Genomic DNA, 21,581 nt, shown 5'->3' on the forward strand with positions numbered 1-21,581 from the left:
TTTGTTTTCTCACAGTTCTAGAGGCCAGAAGTCTGAAATCAAGGTGGTAGCAGAGCCACGGGCGTTCTGAGGTTTCCAGGAGAGAATCTTTTGCCTCTTCCAGCTTCTGGTGGCTCTTGGTGTTTCCTGACTTGTGGCAACATCACTCCAATCCCTGCCTCCATCTTCACATGGCTTTCTTTTGTGTTTCTCTGTGTGCTCTCCTCTTCTTATAAGGACACCAGTCACTGGTTTTAGGAAAATCATCCCCTTAAATCCAAGAATGATTTCAACTTGAGATCTCTAACTAATTACATCTATAAAGGTACTATTTCCTGATAAAGTCACATTCTGAGGTTCTGGGTAGATATGATTGGGGGAGCACACTAATCAACCAAGTACACCCTCATTTGCTTTCCATGTTTCTCGAGATCATATAAATAGCAAGAGGATTCTCAAATCAGAGAAGCAAATCTTTTCTGTAATTTTTCCCCTAAGCAACACGGTAGAAAATGTTCATTTTTTATTTTTTAAATTAATTCTGCTATCTATTTCTGCAATTAATAAAAAAAAAAAGCAGAATTTTGAGGCCCTTTCCAGTGGGGCTTAGAATTTAAAATTATAATTCTTTGATAAATATTTGGAAGTGTCATCATATTTATCTTTCTCGTTTGATCCTCTCAGTGGTCTGGTGAAGGAGGTGGCGCAGGTAGCATTAACACCGGCCTTAGAGAGCGTGACTCCAAGGCTCAGTGAGGCTGAATTTTACCAATATTCCTCAGTTAGGTGATTTATGGAACTGGCTAGGACTCCAATGTCTAGATTGGACTTCTTCCCATTAGTTCAAGAAACAGCCTGATTTTCACTTTTGTTGTTGTTGTTGTTACGGTACCCAAGGAGACATGTGCCTCTGTTTCTATTTTCATATTCAGGTTTTCATTTTATTTTGAATTTCAGGGATATGTTAGCTTAGCTATTCTGGTTTGGGGGTCAGTCTGAGCTGTGTTCTAGGTCAGGTTTTGCCACTGTCCAGCTTTGTAACATTGGGTGAGTTACACTACCTTTTTGGATCTTTATCAACTTTCTTTCTCAGCTTTCTTATCTCAGAAAAGAGAATAATAATTATCTTGTAAGGAGATAATGAAGAAAAATATCCTAATATATTTAAAGCATCTAGCACTGTGCCTCAAAAAGCAGCAGCTGCTTTTTATGGTGTATGTTTTATTATTAAGCAGAAGAAACAGTGGAAGGCTTGAAGAATCGGTGTGTTCTGAGTCTGCAGAACCAACAAGATGGTCTCGCGCAAATATCAGACATTCTGGGTCTCAGTTTCATCACCTATAAAATAACGGGAGGTCTTTAAGTCCATTCAGTTTCTTGATTTATGGGCAAAAGACTGAGAAAGAATTACAAACAAAGAAGTCTCCAGTTTACCTAGTTAAATGCTGATCAATTTGAACTTCATGTGAGAAACATTTATAAAAACTTCTGATACAAAATAGGGCGCAGAGAATCTCTGCAAGAGGCCTAAACAATTATTGGTGTTGTTTCAGTGTGTCAGATAAAGAAAGTGAGAAATGAAGCATTTCTTGTGTATTTAAGGCTGAGTAAAGGTTATCATTCAAGGAAAGATTACCTTTTTTTCCCATTCATCCAAAAGATAATTGCACAATATTCACGTTTCTCAAAGCAGTCTGAAGATGACATGGGAATTGAAACTTCGAGTGTTTCCAAAGGAATTTAGAAGCACAAAATAATGTCAGGCTCAGATCAAATAAAAATAACTTTTATGTCTCCATTTATTAAAAATGCATGTCTTGTTTTCAAATGTTTTCTTCCACAGCAGTTACACACCGGCAAGACCCAGTTTGAAGCTTTTTAGCTAGTGCTTTTGACAACTCCAAAGCTCTTTCCCTGCTGCCCAAATACTGCTCCTTCATTAAGTACCCCAAGGAAGCAAACAAGTCAACGGCAAATAGAGACAATACCCGCTCCTTGTTCCAATGAACTTGTTCCTTTCATTTGTCAGAAAACAGAGAGACGCTTGTGAGAAAGCTGACTTGGAAACAAAGCCCACACGGGGCAGTTCTGTTTGGCACCGCAATCTTTTATGTAGATGGCGGATGAGGATCTTATATGCCATTTACACAAAAATTAATACTTAAAACAACATGTAGAGAAAGTGGTTCCAAGTCCCAGTCCCACTGCAATCTCTTCGTGTTCCCTTCTGTGTCTTTCAGTATTCTGTGCTGTTTTCTAAGCTTCTTTCTCGTTTCAGTGCACTTTGTCTTCCTGTGTGCCCCTTCATCTTCCTCCTTTAAAAATTCAAACCAGAATGATTGCAATTCTTTCCTGGAATTTGTTCTTTCCATCAAAATTAGCATACAGTATTATCCCTTTACTCTAAAAACACTCTTGTTTTTTTTTATCCAACCCAGAATAGGCAGGAAGCAAAAGGTTAATATACTCTAATAGCTTTTTATAATATAAAAGTTTATATTGTCCTGATAGCTACATTTTGTGAAACAAACATCTGCTGATTGTAGTCCCTGTGCCAGCTCTGTGGTAGTGATTGGACAATGAATAGAATGGTCCCTACCAGAAACTAGGTTACAGTCTATGTGGTTAACATCAGCTATCTCTGTGGTGTCTTTGACACCATACCCTTTTGAGAGAGGAATGCTTAAGCTCCAGCTCAGACTTTTATCCCAAGATTGATAAAACACAGCATGATAAAATGTTCTTCCCTTTATTTTTCTCATTCATAAAATGAGTCAGGGCGACTAGGATGGAAGATTGTTTTCTGCTTGACTATTTCATATCAACTGAGTGATAAAGAGTTCTTTGGCTTTCTCACAGTCTAGTTTGATTTTTCTGTGGTGGTGACATTCACTGTCTCTTTGAGGATTTGGGAAGGCGGGAGGCAGAAAAGGGGCCTAAAGAAGGAGAATCAAAACTTGAGCGCAACCCTCAGCTTTCTTAGATTTTTCTAGAAAGAGTAGAAAGAATGAATCAAGTCTGCATATATGCCCAAATTTCTCCAAGCAGACTCTTTGTAAGCTTTGACTTTAAGTGCTCAAGTAAGAAAATCTCTTCTGTCTTTATTATGATTAGATTCTACAGCGATATGGTGGGTGAAATGCTGCTCTCTAAATTTGAATCATGTGCCATGGGGCAGAGCCCAGGGTTTGACCTGGGGAAGATGCTCTTTTTGAAACTTCTCCACCGTTAATTTATGCACTCACAAAGTGGAAATGATGTCTTAAAGATAGAGGTCCTCTTTCTATATTATGCTTGTTCATTTTCAGGAAGTGGGTAAAGAAGCATAAATACAGAGATGGCTTTGGGGTTGCTATATTCCCGCCTGACATAGGCTGTCTCTGCAGGGCTCCAGAACTGGAACATTCTACAGAGTCTTCAAAAACCCTTAGTTCACTTTTGAGCTTTAACTATTTCAGAAGTATGAATGTACTGTCTTGTTCAAGTGTCTCTTAAAATAGTAATTATTTATGTTTTTAATGTGTATGCAATTTTGTAAATCTTGACTGATTTTTTTCCTTTTCTTTTTCTAGTCAGTGTGTATCATTTTCAGTAAGAGAAACTGGAAAAAGTTAAAAACAGGTTTTGAAAAATTCTGCATGAGCCTAGAGGAAAGGTAACCATAAATATTACAAGTGGTGCTCTTTGGAAGTTGGTAGCATTTGTTTCTGCCTAAATTATGAAAGCTCGAAACTCCACTAAGACTTCTGGGATAACCTGTAATAGGTGACAGCTTATTTTGAAATTCAAATACTTTCAAATATTTTTAAAAATAGATTGAAATGCAAAAAGACACAAACATGCATTTAACGTAACTTTTGAGTTAAAAACTCAATAAAATTAATGTCAGAAGACATTGGATGTATATGGATGCTGATAAAAACTATGGATACTCATTAAAATCAGTCAACCTGTTAAGAAGTTTGTTTTTAACAATAGATTTTCAATTTAGAGAGACATCACAGATTTTTGCCAATTCTGGAGGCTAGGTAGAGCTTCTCTTAGAGATTGGGGCAGAAGAAGTCAGCAGTGAAGTATCAATTCACGACCCTGGCTTAGGAAGCCAGATTCAAAAGCTCTTTTGATGTAGCTTCTGTTTAGAATACAGTCAAGCCTGGTCGCTGCTGGGATTTTAATTTTAGACACAATGGATGTAAAACATTAGGCAATATGAGCAAACTTTGCACTTCTCTCTAGAAATGAAGGAGTTACATTCTCCTGTCCTGTCTGACGTTCGGTTACAGAGTGCAGTGAACTGCTCAAGAGTAAGGCATTTGGTTAAGAGGCGGCACTGTGTATCTATAGAACAGATTAAAGTGTATGCTGATTCTATTTGCTTTGAGAGCAAATATTTTCCTTGAATTTTAGTCTCTTTGGCTGGATGTGCGGAGTGGGCATGTGCAATGGGCACCATGCCTTGCTCCATCAGCAGCCCTACCCTCTAAGGCAAGCTGGCAGTGTGAGGAGCCACAGTCACCCATCAGCTGCGTGTGTGTCCTCCATTATACACTACACGTATGAATTATAGCTCACGTCCTCCTTTGCACCTCACTCAGAGGGTTTATAGTGGCAATTATGTTCACAGACCTACTGCATGTTTCTGCTACCATGCCCAGTTCTGAATCTTGCTTCAATCAGAAATTTGGTGTGTCTTTACCAGCACAATGGACATTAAGCTGATAGAGCAAAGTGCAATAGTTATGTGATGTGGGATGCCCTTGGTTTGCTGGTAAATTTTATTTAGGGTTATGCAGTATAATCCAGGCTTGCTGTTGGATTTCACTGGCGTTGACACAGCTGAGGAAGAGATCCAAACCTGGACATGCCACTTATTCAATTAAATATGCTGCCCCTTGTATATACTTTAGCTCCCATATTTTACAGTGAGACAATAGTTTCTTCAATGATCAAGTGATACAGCATGCAGTAATTACTTGAAGTGATAGCAGCTCTGATTTTTGGCTCCATGTAGTGATGCCCTTTCTAAAAATTCAAGTCATTTAAAATTGGAATAAGCTGCCTAGTGGGTGGTGAATGCCCCATCACTGGAAGTGTTCAAATGCAGCCATCTGTCAGGAATGCACTGGACAGAACCCCTATGTTGGGTAATATGATGCCCTCTAATACTCTTTCCAATATGAAGTTCTTTGGTTGTTTCAAGTCTTCATTTTGTAATATTGTAATGATTCAGGTTAGGGATACTCACTGTTCACTTTCAACTGGCCTTACTATAGAAAGCGCTCTCACTTGCCACAATTGAAAAATGTACATTTGCCCAAATAACAGCATCCTCGATGTTGTTTTGCTCTTTCCTATTATAGGTATAGTGACTGAGAAATATGTGATGACTAGATCTAGGGGAGGAGTGCGATACCACACTGCCCAGCTCTGCTGCTTACTAGCTATGCGACAGGGGCAAGGTTCATAAACCTGAACCCCGAGGTAGATCATCTGCTAAATTCAAAGCATAACAAGTACCTACCTAACAGAATGTTGAAGGACTAAATAAATATATAAAGTATTTAGCACAAGGCATGGTACTTGTGGTAAATGTAAGTATTCACTATTTGTTAGTTGCGGTGGTTTTTATTGTTTACCTGGGTTATCTATTCTCAATGAATCAGCAAATCTGTCACTTGTAAACCATGAACAGATGTTGGATTAGATTTAGAGAACTATGTTAACTATTGGCATTTTTAAAGGACAAATAAATATAATCATTTTTTGCTATTTATGTATTTTCACTCATCTGTACATTAATTTCTATAACTCTATTAATGATATTTTTAAGAACAGTTTTAAAGTCTGAACAAATGCTTCTTATGTGTATAGTCAACTTAAAACAATTTTAAACAGCCTAGAATTGTGTAGTACCTCTCTTAAATTCCAACCTCAGATTTAAAAGCCTGTGTTACTTATCATCTATTGCTATTAACATTGTCATTGTGGAAGCTTATTGTATTTATGTGACAGATAATATTTGGACTTAAAATTTTTCAGATTTTTGTTTTGTTTACTGAGCTCTGATTCACATAAAAGTGGTAGCTCCAGTTTAATGTATGAATTCTGCTTGCGTGTGCGGCTTTCCTTCCCATTGAAACAGAAATGATCCCAGGGAGTGAAAAGCAAAGATAAGCTGAGAATAGAGTTGCAATCTTAGTTTGTGCAGGTGCTGTTTTGTTAACATCCTGGTGCATGTGCATTGTATTTTTGCACACACAGTCATAGTCAATTTTTTTTTTAGAACATGCATTACAATGTTCAGCTCATTACAAGTCATGACAAAGCTCCGTTGGAACCAAAGAGAAGACTCATACTCTTTATATACCGAGAAGCTGTTCCCATTGTAACTCAAAGAATTCTAGTTCAGGAAGTATCAACTGGCGATTTGCTTTGTGGGTTGTTTACAGAACAGCTACTTTTTGCCTTCCATTTTTTTAAATGTGGTGTATTGAGACAGTCTTGCACTTTGAGGTTAGTCTTCTCAAACAGGCTTTAAGATGATAAAAATCACACCAGGTCCAGCTGGATCTTTATGTCACAAGACCGTCTCCCCTTTTCCTCTCTACTTCTTTTCCTCCATTCAGAGCTAAAACAAACCACTTCATAAGAACCTCATGAAATTTTCCCCGTGTGCACTTTAGTTAAAAGACCCTCCTCGGTGGTGCATTCAACTCTGTGGGGACACTGTGCCACAGTCAGCTTGCTGGGAGATCAAAGTGGAGAATCTTCAGCTTGCAGAATGCCTGATGTGTCCCTATAATGCATCTAGCAGGCCTTCTGAGTGCACTCTGTTTCAGAAGGCTAACGGGAAAGGGCATTTTATCACAACACAGAAGACATTCAAATTTTCAGATAGCTTAGAGGATCAAAATAATTATATCTTCAATAGATGAAATGACGAAGTGGCTTTCCCCAGGTCAATGTCCACAGGGATACAATCTCAGGCAATTGGCGGGGGGGGGGGGGGGAGGGCATCAAATTTCTTCTTTTTTCCAATCAGAAAATTTCTAATTTGATTTATAAATTATGAATGTAACTTCTCAATTCTTTAAAATATGAGCTGTGGAGAAGGGTTGTGTTTGCTACTACACACTTCAGCAGCTCAGGTAATATGGTGGGGGCATTTTAAGAAATAGAAAAACATGTTAAATATTGTGTATGCAGTTTTATTCTGGGCTTTTAAGCTTTCTCTCTCTCTCTCTCTCTCTCTCTCTCTCTCTCTCTCTCTCTCTCTCTCACTTGCTCGCTCTCTGTCTTTGGCAGACTGGTCTTGTCCTCAGCTAAACTATTTCCTGCCTATTAATTTTGAATAATCATTTAAGTTTCCTTGATAGATTATTTGTCATTAGTATCTCAATTTCTTTACCAAATGCCTTTTTTTGCTGAAGGTCTAGTAAATAGTTTGACGGGTTTTGAAGGTGGAAGAAACTTTAAGAAATCATTTTAGTTAAGTGTTGACCTTCACGTTTTATGCATTAGGGGTCTGAAATTTGTCCAATATTTCACATTTGCTAAGTGAATTACATATTTTATCTAATCTATGACACCAAAGATTGTAAAATATGCCATCACTTTATGTACCGGTAAGACAGAAAAAAAAAAATATATCAACTTAAATTATGAAATCACTTTGGCAGTATGATATATCCAGATTAAAAAGAGATTATAAGCATAAGATCATGCTGTTAATACAAACATATCTCTCCTTTATGAAATACATAATTTGCACCCTGTATTTCATAAACATAGCAAATGTTGCAAAGAGTAGTCACATGTCTTCTCTAAGGGGAAATCAGGATAAACACTTAGATTGACTGGGGAGGCAGGCACAGGAAAGGTGAAATACCAAATCAAGTACACCAAGCTTTAAGACATGTTGTTTTGTTTTTTGTTTTTTGTTTTTTGTTTTTGGCTAGAGGCTGTCCTAGGATTACTAATAGACTACATAATAAGGCAAGTGTATCCAATATTCTCTTCTAGTTACAGGGCCTTCCCTCTCTGCACATCGTAGTTCTTTGTTGCAGGGGATCACCTGAATGATAGACATTGCTCAAAGTTCCTAAGCTTCATGAGACCGACTCCAGGGCATCGCTGCTGGTGCCGGTAGCTGTTCCCCAGCCTCAGGCCCTTAAACTCCTGTAGGGGGAGTGTGTCTAGAGGCTGCCTCTCTTGTCTGCTCAGATATTTAATCTACTGTCTCCACCAAACCAGAGTCATCTCTGGGGCTTGGAGGAGTGATACTACTAGCTTCCTCATATGACAGGATCCTAGGTCTAGGAACAATAGATACTTATTAGAAATAAAGGAGGTTGGGATATCCAAAACCAATTATATAGCTTTTGCTTTGAACCACCTATTAATGTGTGGCGTAGACTATCAGTGAGAATAAAGAAACTGTAATAATTTGGACTTGATCCTTCTTTTATAAAATGTGTGGTCGGTAGATACCACCTTTGAGGAGAAGTGGTATTTGTCATTTAGATTCTATTTGACTGCTAACTTGCTTTGGAAAAGTAGATGATTACTTTCTCCAAAAATGAAATGTAACACTCCAGTCTCCAATAAAAAGAAAAAAATGTAGCCTGTGTACCAACAAGTCTCAGGAACCACCCCTGCTTAATTAATATCTTGCTTTTGTGACTCAATATTTTTTATTCTATTCAAAATACCATAAAATTAAGATAATAGCTCCACAAAATTGATTCAGAGATATTAATTATTTATTTTCTTGTCTCCAGACTTATTAGAATTCATTACTTTCTCCTGCTGTGGTTAATGTTGTCATAGTTTGGAGCTGGTATACTGTACCATTAACAATTTTTATAAGGCACCACGTATATGATTATATCCCTTTGATTTTTAAAATGTCTTCATTTATTTCCTGGAAGTTATCATGCTGACATAAAAAAGCCATCATCTAATGGGAGTGAATTTTCATAATGCTATTTTCATCAAATTTTATCCTCAGATATTGTATTTGGCCCTGTGACAAGCATTAGATTTCCTTTCTTGCACTTTTTCTTAATCTAATAAAACATATATTATGTATATTGACATATATTATTAGCTGTAGTATACTATGTATATTTTCTTGTTTTTATAAATGTTTTTCAACTAAAATTTTTGTAAACAGAAGCAAGTCTTTTACAGCTAAATCTATGGATTACAAAACAAGAGGAGAAAATTGATGGTTGCCTGTTACACTAATGTAGCAGACAATCATGTATAATTTTTATCAAACAAATTCTCATTGGCAATGGAATTTAATCTAACAGGACTATTTCAATATTGTTGGCTTCCTGCTTAACTTTAAGTTGGGTAACCCAATGGACTGGTTACTTGTCTGTTGGCTGTCAGCTCCATGCTCATGCATCTGTGCTTCTCTCTTAGAAGCAGGCTGAAAGTCTGTGAACTTTATTTTTAACAAGATTCGCTCCTTACCAAGCAGCTTTCTTATACTCTCCTAGTGGGAAGTCCTAACAGGAAATTGGAAGATGGGAATAAGATTGAGAGCATTTTATAAAAAAGAACGAAATCATGTCTTTTGCAGGGACATGGAAGGAGCTGGAGGCCATTATCCTCAGCAAGCCAACACAGGAATGGCAAGTTCTCACTTACAAGTGGGAGCTAAATGATGAGAACACATGGACACATAGAGGGGAACAATACACACTGGGGCCTTTCAGGGTGGCGGGTGGGAGGAGGGAGAAGGTCAAGAAAAATGACAAATGGGTATTAGGCTTCATAACTGGGTGATGAAATAATCTGTACAACAAACCCTCATGATACAGGTTTACCTGTGTAACAAACCTACACATCCTGCACATGTACCTCTGATCTTAAAATAAAGTTGTTTTTTTTTAAAAAAAAAGATGTGGGCATTTTTTCCTCTCTTGGCTTTAGGCAGTATATCAGCAGAGTAGCAGAAAAAGCAGGTTACTTCTATGGTCTTCCCAAGTAGTGGCAGTGGTGGCTCTGACCGCAGCAGGAGATTATCCAGCAACTTTAATGGCAGAGATCATGGGCTCTTGAATAGTATTTTCCCCTTTAGTCCTGTCACTGACAGGATAGAAGTATCATCTTGCAGTTACTGATCAAACCCTCTCCTTTTTGCTCTTTTGGGCCTTCCAATATTGAGGAACCAGTTTCCTACATGGTTACCTCCATTAGAAATTCCTCAAGTTGTTTCAGTTTTCCTGACTGAGCTCTGACTGATGGATCTAGTAGAACCATATAGAACCTTTGCACACAGCAAGGAAAAGCCCAAATAAGGAACCATGGGAACTTGATAGTAGTTGTTCAGATAGGTCTCAATTAATGAGCAAATATTATTAAATGTCTATAGGCAACGTGTTGCACAAAGTTGAAATAATAATGAAGAATAGAAAGATTGTATATTTTGGCGAAGTAGGTTGCCAGTTTACTTATTTATTCATTTATTTTATTTCATTTTTTTGAGACAGGGTATTACTCTCTTACCCAGGCTGGAGTACAGTGGTGCAATCATGGCTCACTACAGCCTCAACCTCCTGGGCTCAGGTGATCCTCCCACCTCAGCCTCCTAGGTAGCTGGGGCTACAGACATGCACCACCATGCCTGGGTATTTTTCGGTATTTTTTGTAGAGATGAGGTTTCACCATGTTCCCCAGGCTGGTTTTGAATTCCTGAGCTTGAGCTACCTGCCCACCTAGGCCTCCCCAAATGCTGGGATTATAGGCATTAGCCAGTGTGCCCAGTGAGGCTGCCAATTTACAATTCAGGGAGAATCTTCCTTGGATTCTAAATATTAAATAATCAACTGTCTTTACTCAGTTCACACCAATTTGATCATAAGAACAAGCACATCTCATACCCTCACATTTCCCCCCTTAATACAGAACTCTCAGCTACTGCCCAATACTGACCATTTTCCACTGTCTCATTCCATCAGATTCATTAATGATCATGAAAAGCACAGCTGCAGTGTTGCCATGAAGCCACTTCCTACCTCCTCTAGCTTCCAATATTTACTAATTCTGGAAAGAGTTCTTTCTGTTAATTTCCACTTTGTTAGAAACCCCAATAGATAAGGCGCTTTTGCCCCAATTGGTCACGAAATTTTAGTATCATATCTAATTGAAGTTTTGCTCTTTATTACAACCCTCTCTCCCTAAGCAGAGGGTGGGGTTATGTGAATAAAAGGCACAGCATGTACTCAAAATACCCTTTCCCCTTTGGCTGTTCACTTAAGTGTCTCAATATGTTCTCCCGCAATGTGTTCTATCAAGGAGCATTCTTAGTTTGAACCCTCTCCCCACCATGTTTCCAGTGCCCCCAAAGATGTCAATATCCTATGATAAGTTCAACTTAGGCTAAAGCTGGTGTCCTAGCTATATACTGATCACCCAATTCACTGAATATTTCAAGTGTCACTGGTATTGTCTGTGTTTATGTTGGACTCCATTGGCTGAAATTTGGACAAATCAATTTCTCTGTGCCTAAACTTCCTGACATGTTTAAAAAGAACAAAAACGGGAGTGGTGAGGCATGTATGTGGGATGCTGACAGTTCACTCCTGATAGCAGTTGATCCCAAAATACTTCTTGTAAATACCTATTATTTAAATGCTGAATAAGTGATAATAAAGTTTATTTTATTATTTTGCTTCAATAACACAGCCTCAAAGCTCTGTGATCCAATTTTCTAGTTCATTTTTTCTCAGTCACCTAATATCATCGTTGCATGGGATTCAAGCCCCTTAGTGTTAATTTAGGGACTCAATTACTTTTGGGGAGTTTGCTGGCTTCTAGCTCTTTTAACTTTCAAACCAAGTTTAAAGAGAGTCATTGAAAGTCACTTCAAGTAATGTTTTAAGGCAAAACACCCTAAGCTTTTTTTTTTTTTTTTTTAAGTACATGGTGCTAAGTAAAGTTTAACTCTTAAAAGATTAACTATGGTGTAATGCCTATGTACTGTCCATGGACAGTTTCCTGGTCTCACCTGGGCTAATTATTTGTGAATTATTCTATGTTTTCAACTAAAGTGTGCACATACATACACACGCACGCACAATGACTTGTGCGTGCATGTGTGTGTGTGTAAGATCTGTTTCTTATGCCATTCACTTTGTGTGTGCCAGTAGGGGCCTTTGAGGGATCACATCACAAGGAGCCGAGGATATGGCAGAGAAGCTCCTTTTCAACCATTTTATTGTGGCTCTTGAGCTTGTAACTGTAGCCTATATAGTAGCACAAGGCTTTAGGGCAAGGCTCCCTGCATTACCGTTCTCTCTTATTATAGGTCCATCTCAGAGTTAATATTTCCTCCAAGGAGGTGATGCTGTAATAAAGATAATTAAATTGAAATTTAATATAGTGGGGCATTGTACTATAGCTTTATATCAGATGAAGGTTCTGAGAGAAACCATTACTGTGAGGGTGGAGTGTGTGGTACGTAATTAACAATTACGTTTGTCAGGTTTATGAAACAGAAAATTAATAACATGGAGACTGTAAAACAGTGAACAAAGCTGCAAATTCTAAATTAAGGTGACTAGGGCGTCATTTACCCCTAGAGCAATAGGTGTCTTTCTCTTTCAGAAATAGAATGCAGGATTATCTTGATTTACTCACTTAAAACAAAACAAAACAAAACAAAACAAAACAAAACAAAAAAAACTTGCACTCCCAGACAGAATAATTTCTCTCTAGCGCAGTGGTTCTCAATCTTGGCTTTGCATTATAATTACTTAGAAAGCTTTTTAAAATCCAGGTGCCTTTTTAAATATGCTGTTGGCCACTTAAATGTTTCTTTTGAAAAATGTCTGTTCATGTCTCCTGCCCACTTTTTAATAATTTTTTTTTTTTTTTGCTTGTAAATTTAACTTCCTTCTGGATACTAAACCTTTGTTGGATGTATAGCTTGCAAATATTTTCTCTCATTTTTTGGTTGTTGGTTTACTGTTTTGCTGTACAGAAGCTCTATAATTTAATTAGATCCCATTTGTCAATTTTGTTGCAATTGCTTTGGCAACTTCATCATAAAATCTTTGCCTGATCTTATGTCCAGAATGGTTATCTTTCAGGCCTTTTTTTTTTATATATATATATAGTTTTAGGTTTTACATTTAAGTCTTTAAGCCATCTTGAGTTGATTTCTGTACATGGTATAAGAAAGAAATCCAGTTTCAGTCTTCTGCATATGGCTAGCCAGTTATCCTAGAACCGTTTTTTGAATAGGGAGTCTTTCCCCATTGTTTATTTTTGTCAATTCTGTTGAAGATCAGATGGCTGTAGGTGTGTGGCTTTGTTTCCGAACTTTCTATTCTATTTCACTGGTCTATGTGTCTGTTTTTGTACCAGTACCATGCTGTTTTGGTTACTGTAGTCTTGTAGTATAGTTTGATGTGGGATAATGTGATGCCTTCAGCTCTGTTCTTTTTGCTTAGGATTGCCATGGCTTTGGGGGCTCTTTTCTTTCTTTCTTTTTTTTTTTTTTTTTGTTCCATTTGAATTTTAAAATAGTTTTTTTCTAATTATCTTAAGGATGTCATTGATAGTTTATAGAAATAGCATTGAATTTGTAAACTGCTTTGGGCAGTATAGCCATTTTAATAATATTGATTCTTCCTGTTTGTAAGCATGGAATATTTTTGCATTTGTTTGTGCCATTTCTGATGCCTTTGAGCAGTATTTTATAATTATTGTTGTAGAGGTCTTTCACCTCCTTGGATAGCTGTATTCCTAGATATTTTATTCTTTTTGTGGCTATGGTGAATGGGATTGCATTATTGATTTGGCTGTCAGCTTGGACGTTGGTGTATAGGAATGCTACTGATTTTTGTACCTTGATTTTACATCCTAAAACTTTGATGAAGTTGTTTATCAGATCAGGGAGCTAAGACTATGGGGTTTTCTAGGCATAGAATCATATTGTTTGCAAACAGGGATAGTTTGACTTTCTCTTTTCCTGTTTGGATGTCTTTTTTCTTTCTCTTGCCTGAATACTCTGGTTAGTATTTCCAGTACTGTGTTGGATAGGAGTGGTAGGAGTGGGTATCCTTGTCTCATGTTGGTTTTCAGGGTAAATGCTTCCAGCTTTTTTCCATTCAGTATGAGGTTGGCTGTGGGTTTGTCATAGGTGACTTTTATTATTTTGAGGTATGTTCCTTCATGCCTAGTTTGTTGACAATGCTCAACTTCACTAATTATTAGAGAAATGAAAATAATCTCATATCAGTCAGAATGGCTATTATTAAAATAACAGATGCTGGCCTGGCAAGGTTGTAGAGAAAAAGGAATGCTTATACACTGCTGGTGGTAATGTAAAGTTCAGCCATTGTAGAAAGCAGTTTGTTGATTTCTTAAAGAACTCAAAATAGAATTACCACTGGATCCAGGAATCCCATTGTTGAGTATATACCTAAAATAATGTAAATCATTCTACCACAAAAAGACACATGCACATATATGTTCATTGCAGCACTGTTCACAATAGCAAAGACATGGAATCAACCTAAATGTCCATCAACGGTAGACTGGATTTTTAAAAGATGTTACATATAAACCATGGAATACTATGCAGCCATAAAAAAGAATGAGATCATGTCCTTGGCAGCAACATGGATGGAGCTGGAGGCCATGATCCTAAGCAAACTAACACAGGAACAGAAAACCAAATACTGCACATTCTCACTTATAGGTGGGAGCTAAAATTTGAGTACACATGGACACAAAGAAGGGAATTACATCCACTGGGGCCTACTTGAGGGTGGAAGGTGGGAGGAGGGTAAGGATCCAAAAACTACCTGCCATCTCTAATTCCTTTGAATAGTGTCTTGTAAATCTCCTTGTAGAGGCCTTGCAAGTCCTTGGTTATTGGGCATTATGCTTATTACCAAGGGGTGACAAAATAATCTGTACACCAAATCCCTGTGACATGCAATTTACCTATCTTTCAAATCTGCACAAATACGCCTGAACCTAAAATAAAAGTTAAAAAAAAAAAAAGGTCTGGTGATATAAAAAAATCCAGATGCCCAGGTCCATCCCAGACCAATCAAAGTAAAACCTCTGGGAGTGGGACCCAAGTACCAGTATATTAAAAAGCTCTCTAGGTGATCCCAATGTGTAGCCAAAGTGGGAGATCCTGTTAGTAAATGTTTAGTGCGGTGATTGATTTCCCTGGAGGAGAGTGTTAGGTTAGAAGAAAAGAAAAAAGAAAAAAAAAAAAACAAACCAGGAAAGTATGACTGCATAACAATTAAGTATTCATAGACTGTACTTATTCTGACAAATAAAAATTTACAGAATTTGTCCACGAACAGGAGGTATTATTAAGACAGTATTGCCATTTCTGATATTTTGACACCCATGTTTCCTGGGAAAACAGCTCAGAGAAATCTTGGCCCCTTCCTATACTCCACTCTCTGGGCTACCAAAACCCATGAATGTTGAATGAGGCCATGGAATTTCCCAAATTATTATGGGCAAATACTGGTTCTGTCTTTGCCGGTCTGGGCTCTTATAAACTCCATGGCAGAATGAGAGGGAAACATGGCCAGAGTGATGATCACACAACCAGGAAGCAGAAGAAAGTATGCTTGGCAAATCCGCATTCTAACCATGCCTTCTGCATAAAGGCAGGGTCTGGGATCTCTGCAGAAGCTGGTATATGTAAGTGTGTCACATCACACGTGCACAAACACACACACACAATCTCAGAATATACCTGCATAAATAGCATTCCTGTATTGGTCTTTTTGAGTTTAAGAGGTCACTAAACTAGAGTGGATTGGAGGTAAGTTTACTATTTATTGATTGCATAATTTATCTTTTGTGAAATATGTATTTTGAAGCTATTCTCCTGGTAATTCTGATGTGTTTTTATTGAGAACCTTTTAATTTGACATCTCCTGGTGATTCTGATATGCTTTTATTGAGAACCTTTGAATTTGACAATGATAAACCATTGAAGTATATTCTCAAAGACTGCTTATGAAGCCACTGAATTTTGCCTGTTCTGTGGAATTTGAGTGTATCTTGTGCTTAAGAAAACAGGGGAAAACAAAGAGTTGTATGGCAGCCAGACTATGTCCTGGGATTTATATGCTGGAAACTTTTTTCTCCTGTTTCAATTTTGACATAAACTATGAGAGTTAAAAACTAACTAGATAAACTTTCTCTTGCTTCATCACACTTAGAAGAAATGAGGTATTTATTTTTAACCACAATCAGTGAGATTATAATGGTTTGTTTTTCCACTTGGTCATACACAACGTAACCACAAGACTTTGGCAACGTTTATTCTCATTTAGATCAGTTTTTCCCACTGTATATTTTTCTACAGAGATTATTCAGATTTTTCTGTCACTAAATCAAAAGAATGAGGAAAAGTAATTATGCATGTGACTAAGAACAAAAGACTAAGCCTATGAAAATATTAAAGCCTTGAAATTTAAATTGAGTTAATCACATTTATCAATACAACTCATTTTGTAATTTGCTTTCTCTTTTATTAAATACTACCGCTTAAATTGGTAGACCATGGCTGTATCTATGTAACCAAATAACTAGAATGTAGCCTTGTAATCTTGGCTCTTTCTGCTGTTTTTCATGGTACCTGTGATGTCTACCCAGACATGACAAGTAGCTATCTAAATATTACTTTGTAATGCTTGATTTGTTGCCTGTGAATTGCCCTGGTCTCATAGAATTGTACCTCAAATATTATACTTTCCAAATGACCTTAAATTTTCTACCACCAGACTATTTAGGTGTTTAGATACCTTAAGGAATGGGGACCATTTTAACAAGTAATTTACATATATTAATGATTATTTTGAAAACCCTAAAAATTGGAATTACAAGTGATCTAATTTTATCTCATGCAAAACCTATATTTTTAATGCCAATCTTAACATGTTAACCAAAGTCAAAGTAAAATTTCTATGAAAAATCTCAGGATAAAGCAAAATCTAGGCAAGAGGTGTGATTTATTTCAGAAACATTTTTAAAGTTCTTTATCATTCAGTGATTTCACCAAGATCACAGTTTTTATGACAGTAATTAAAAAAATTTTTTTGATTTACAGTAGGGAATTTTTTAACATTAACATTTATTTACCTGTAAAGCAAAAACTAATATTTGGTTATTTGAGTTGTATATCTGATGTTGATCAAGCTCTGTTTTTCTGTTTTTACAATTGCCTCATGCTTGGGAGAGGCAGGTGAGAAATCTCAAGAATAAGTAACAGGAATAAGTAACTAAAATCTCAGGAATAAGTAACCAGCTTTCCTGGTTGAGGTTGTGGTCAGTTGAGGTAAGTGTGAGATGTAATTGCTGGAAAGGAGTTGACCTGTCCTACACACAAAAAAGGTCCTGGTCTGCGGGCTGCACACCCTCCTCTCCCGTTGACGCTGGCTGGAAGCACATCTCTTCTACAGAGACTCTGTCAGGTGGCTTCTAGACCCTCAGAGTCCCAAGTTTATCTGTGGACAGAAAAGCAGTGTTCTAAAGGTAGACATTGGTCCATTTGGTTAGGAAATCAGGAAGCTAGAGGATATAGATGGAGCCTTGGCCTGGTCTGGGTAAACACATGCAGTCTCTTCCTTGTATTCTTGAACTCTCCAATGGAACACTTTACAGGCCCACCAGAAAAGCCCCACTATAGAGAAGATCATGAGCAACATCCATCATTCCAGTCCACCATGACAGCTGAGCAAAGACAAGGAGATGATTAAGCACCTGGACATATGTATTCATACCAGCTGCAGTGTCTGTGGTAGCCCACTATTAACCAGGGTACAAGGCCTCCTAGATTTCATGTACAAAGTGCACAGACAGAGTACGTGGCACTCAGCCCAAAGGTGTCCTGTAGGTAGAGGGTGGGAAATCAGGGATGGGAGGAGGGGAGCTACAGTGAATGCATTGCTATACAGCCCCTGAATCCTTACCTTTACATAAACTATATACTTGATGTTCATTGGCTGGATCTGCTCTTTAGCATACAAGCTAGCTGCCAGGTGGCTGTCCTAGCAAATGTATGCATGCTTTGCAGATTGAAACTTCATCATTATTTCTGAAACATGTAATATGAAAAAAAATTCACCTGGGTTTAAAGTCCAAATACATGATCTCAGGAAATTTCAATAATGTAGCTGATAATTTAAGAAAAGGAAGAATTATTAGATTAAAAAACCCAATTATTGTAAATGAGTGGTTTCAGAAACGTTTAAAATATACACTATTTACTTACATGGAAATATTTCAGAGAGCAAATACTGAAAATTTGATGAAATCATCATTGTAACACCTTGGCTAGGAATCAAGTAGAACAATTTCAACCTTAAAACCTAGTATTATAAAAGCAAGCTCAAATTTCTCTTTAAGTGTTTGAAGTTTTATTTTAGAAATAATCTATATCTTTCCTAATACGCTGCATTTTCTTTTTCTTACCAAAATTTTACAATGTCAGTAAAATAATATTTTATAGCAAATTCCAAATAACTGTTTTCACACTCCTTGCTGTTTGTTTGCCACAGTGTTATCACAAATAAACACTTACTATATGTTTCATTAAAAAGAGGTTGGCAGCCGGGCGTGGTGGCTCACGCCTGTAATCCCAGCACTTTGGGAGGCCGAGGCGGGTGTATTATCAGAGATCAGGAGTTCGAGACCAGCCTAGCCAACATGGTGAAACCCTGTCTCTACTAAAAATACAAAAATTAGCCAGGTGTGGTGGTGTGTGCCTGTAATCCCAGCTACTAGGGGGTGCTGAGGCAGGGGAATTGCCTGAACCTAGGAGGTAGAGGTTGCAATGAGCCAAGATAGCGCCACTGCACTCCAGCATAGGTGACAGAGTGAAACTCTGTCTTAAAAAAAATAAAAGAAAAAGGTTGGCAAGAACTTGTCTATAAAATTTTAAATATCTGTGTATATGCTTAAAGGATGCACTTAAATATCTATCTATCTCTGTACCTATCTAGCTAAGTGGCAGGAGTAAAATCATCTCTCTTCTGCATAGAATCCTTCTTCCTCTCTTTATCCATTCACAATACTGCATGAATACGCATTTTCCTTTCAAAGGGTAGTGCAGCTCAGAATATTCATTCTGAGCAAAGATATATTAATGCTCTTCTGATGAAATATTTTCCCACAAGCTCATATGTTGCACCTACCAAACCCATAGATGAGGAAGCTCATCAAGTATAACTTTTAGGCAAACAGAAAACCAAAAGCAACTTAAAGACAATGCCAGCATTTTGGGTTAATTTCTACATTTTAATTTCATGATGTCACAGAAGAGCCAGAACAAAAGGAAATGGGGAATATTCAAGATGATTAACTCCTTGCATTCCAAAATTGAAAAACAGAATCCAAATTATCCCAAAAAGTATATGTAAGGACATATATGCAGTTAGTCATTCATGGCCTTCTTTCATTCACTAATTTACTTATCTAAGTACATTTCTCTAAAGTCATCTATCACTTGGGCAATTAGCTCCTGTTATTTTAGATCTGAGACACGTGGATACCTGCTAGTTCCCATGGCACTGTGATGTGATTTTGAGGTTGTAAATGCCTCACAATTAACAAAGTCTTTTTTATTATTTTGAACTCTCTCCCTCATTGCCTTTGTCTTCTATAGAAGATGAAATGACAAGGGTTTTAAATAGCGTTTTCTTATTTTCTGCAATATGTGTTTTTAAATCACACTGACAGTTTTATTCCATAGCACACCAGCAATTGCTAAGTTCTTATGAACCACTATCCCAACAAAATCACTCAGGGAAGAGAGGTTTAAGGAGACGAATTTCAGCTTCATGCTTCAGAGGGGTTGTAATAAATCATGATATGGGAGGAGGAAAACAAATATAAAAATGATGAAATGTACCTTGATCAGAGTGTGTTTTTAATCACTATTTTCATAGACAGGTGCAATTCTCAAAATCTTTCCTCTGTGGGGCTGTACTTTATGAAGTTTGTGTGCCATATTTTCAGTACAGTCAACACCCACTCCCTCTTCTACTTATGACCATGCCTATTGCCTTTGTAAGGGATAGAATTCCAGGTCTGGGCGCTTCAGGGGACACTTCATCTTTCCACTATGGGGCTTCTCCTGATCTTCTTGCCTTCTGAAGGATTTGTTTATAAGTACATGTCAGCCTTAAAGTAATGGGCCAGCTTCCTGAATTGCTCAGAGCTAGCTACAATTTACCAGCCTCTGAAGTGGCATTAAAGCAATGTTCGTTTCTTAATGAGTATTAAATTTACTTTTAGCCAAACCCTCTAGCTGACAATGAAGTGTTCGCTGGGCTTGCTATTGGCTCTCTCTTTGGTAATTACTCTACTGTCGGTGATTACTCTATCTTTCTTTTTGGATGCAGAAGCTTAAAATGTTTGAGTCTTATACTTAATTTTAAAAGTAGGAACAGCAGTAAAACTCTCCAGATTTCAAGTCTCTGACTAGGGCCTCTCCTCAACCATGAAACAAATCCATATGGTGTAGTGGAAAGAACATGGACTGTGGTAGAAAATCTAAGTTTAACTCCTGAGCCTGTCTCTTCTATCAGGGCTTGGTAAACTACTGCTTGTGCACCAAATCCAGCTCACCACCTCTTTTGGTGCAACCTGTGAAACAAGAATGTGTTTTACATTTTTACATGATCCGGGAAAAAATCAATTGAATAATAATATTTCATGACATGAAAATTACACAAAATTCAAATTTCAGCCCATAACTAAAGTTTCACTGGAATACAGCCACAGTCATTTATTTATGTATGGGCTATGGCTGTTTACATGCTACAACAGCAGAGGTGAGTAGTTGCAAGAGCAACTGTATGGTGCAAAAAAGCCTAAAATATTTACCATCTGGTCCTTTACAGGAAACGTTTGCCAATGGACTGTTATAAATAGTTGATTGGTCATAGGAGCATTAATTTACTCCCAAAGCCTCAATGGCTTTGTCTGTAGAAAGGGATCAATAACATAGTTACATCACAGAACTACTGTGAAGAACAAATGAGGTTGTTAATCTCAGCACTTAGAAATCTCCTTGTTAAAAAAGTCAAAATGGAATTACTGATTATTGGATGTTTTGCTCTAATAATTATTCTTATCCTTCTACCAACTCAACTGAGTTTATTTTTAAATAGATGATTTATGATCTATTTAATTTATTTATATTAGATATGATTTAGAAATTGGCATTTAAAATAATTTATTCAAATACTTCTTGGATGTCTATTACAAGTCAAGTACTCACCTTTGAGGAGAGATTATATAAAAAGGAAACTCCTCCACTCTCTCAAAATGTCTTTGGAAAAAACTCCTCAAAGACTTACCGACATGTGTAATTTTTCCACTTGATCCTATTTTTGATTGATCTGTGTGATCTTTTTAATTGTTCCCAGATCACCAAATGGAAACAAAGTAAATCTACATTCCTCAAATGCATTTGAGCTCTATCAACAATTGCATATAAAATAAAAAGAAAAATTGGGATATTTATTCCATTCATCCAGCATAAATTATGTTCATCTTTATCACAAAGTTTTATAGTTTAGGAAGTTCTTTAA

General features: G+C 37.2%; 1 long non-coding RNA gene across 1 annotated transcript; it reads right to left on the reverse strand.

Moving 5' to 3' along the window:
* Nucleotides 1-1,760: 1,760 nt before the first annotated feature.
* Nucleotides 1,761-11,022, reverse strand: LOC115896853. The gene is made up of 2 exons (XR_004056745.1): nucleotides 10,927-11,022; nucleotides 1,761-2,294 (listed from the first exon to the last, which is right to left on the reverse strand). It is a non-coding gene; the product is annotated as an uncharacterized LOC115896853 (long non-coding RNA).
* Nucleotides 11,023-21,581: the final 10,559 nt, after the last annotated feature.

The sequence above is a fragment of the Rhinopithecus roxellana genome, chromosome 4 (genome assembly GCF_007565055.1).
Source record: "Rhinopithecus roxellana isolate Shanxi Qingling chromosome 4, ASM756505v1, whole genome shotgun sequence".
Lineage (NCBI taxonomy): Eukaryota > Metazoa > Chordata > Mammalia > Primates > Cercopithecidae > Rhinopithecus > Rhinopithecus roxellana.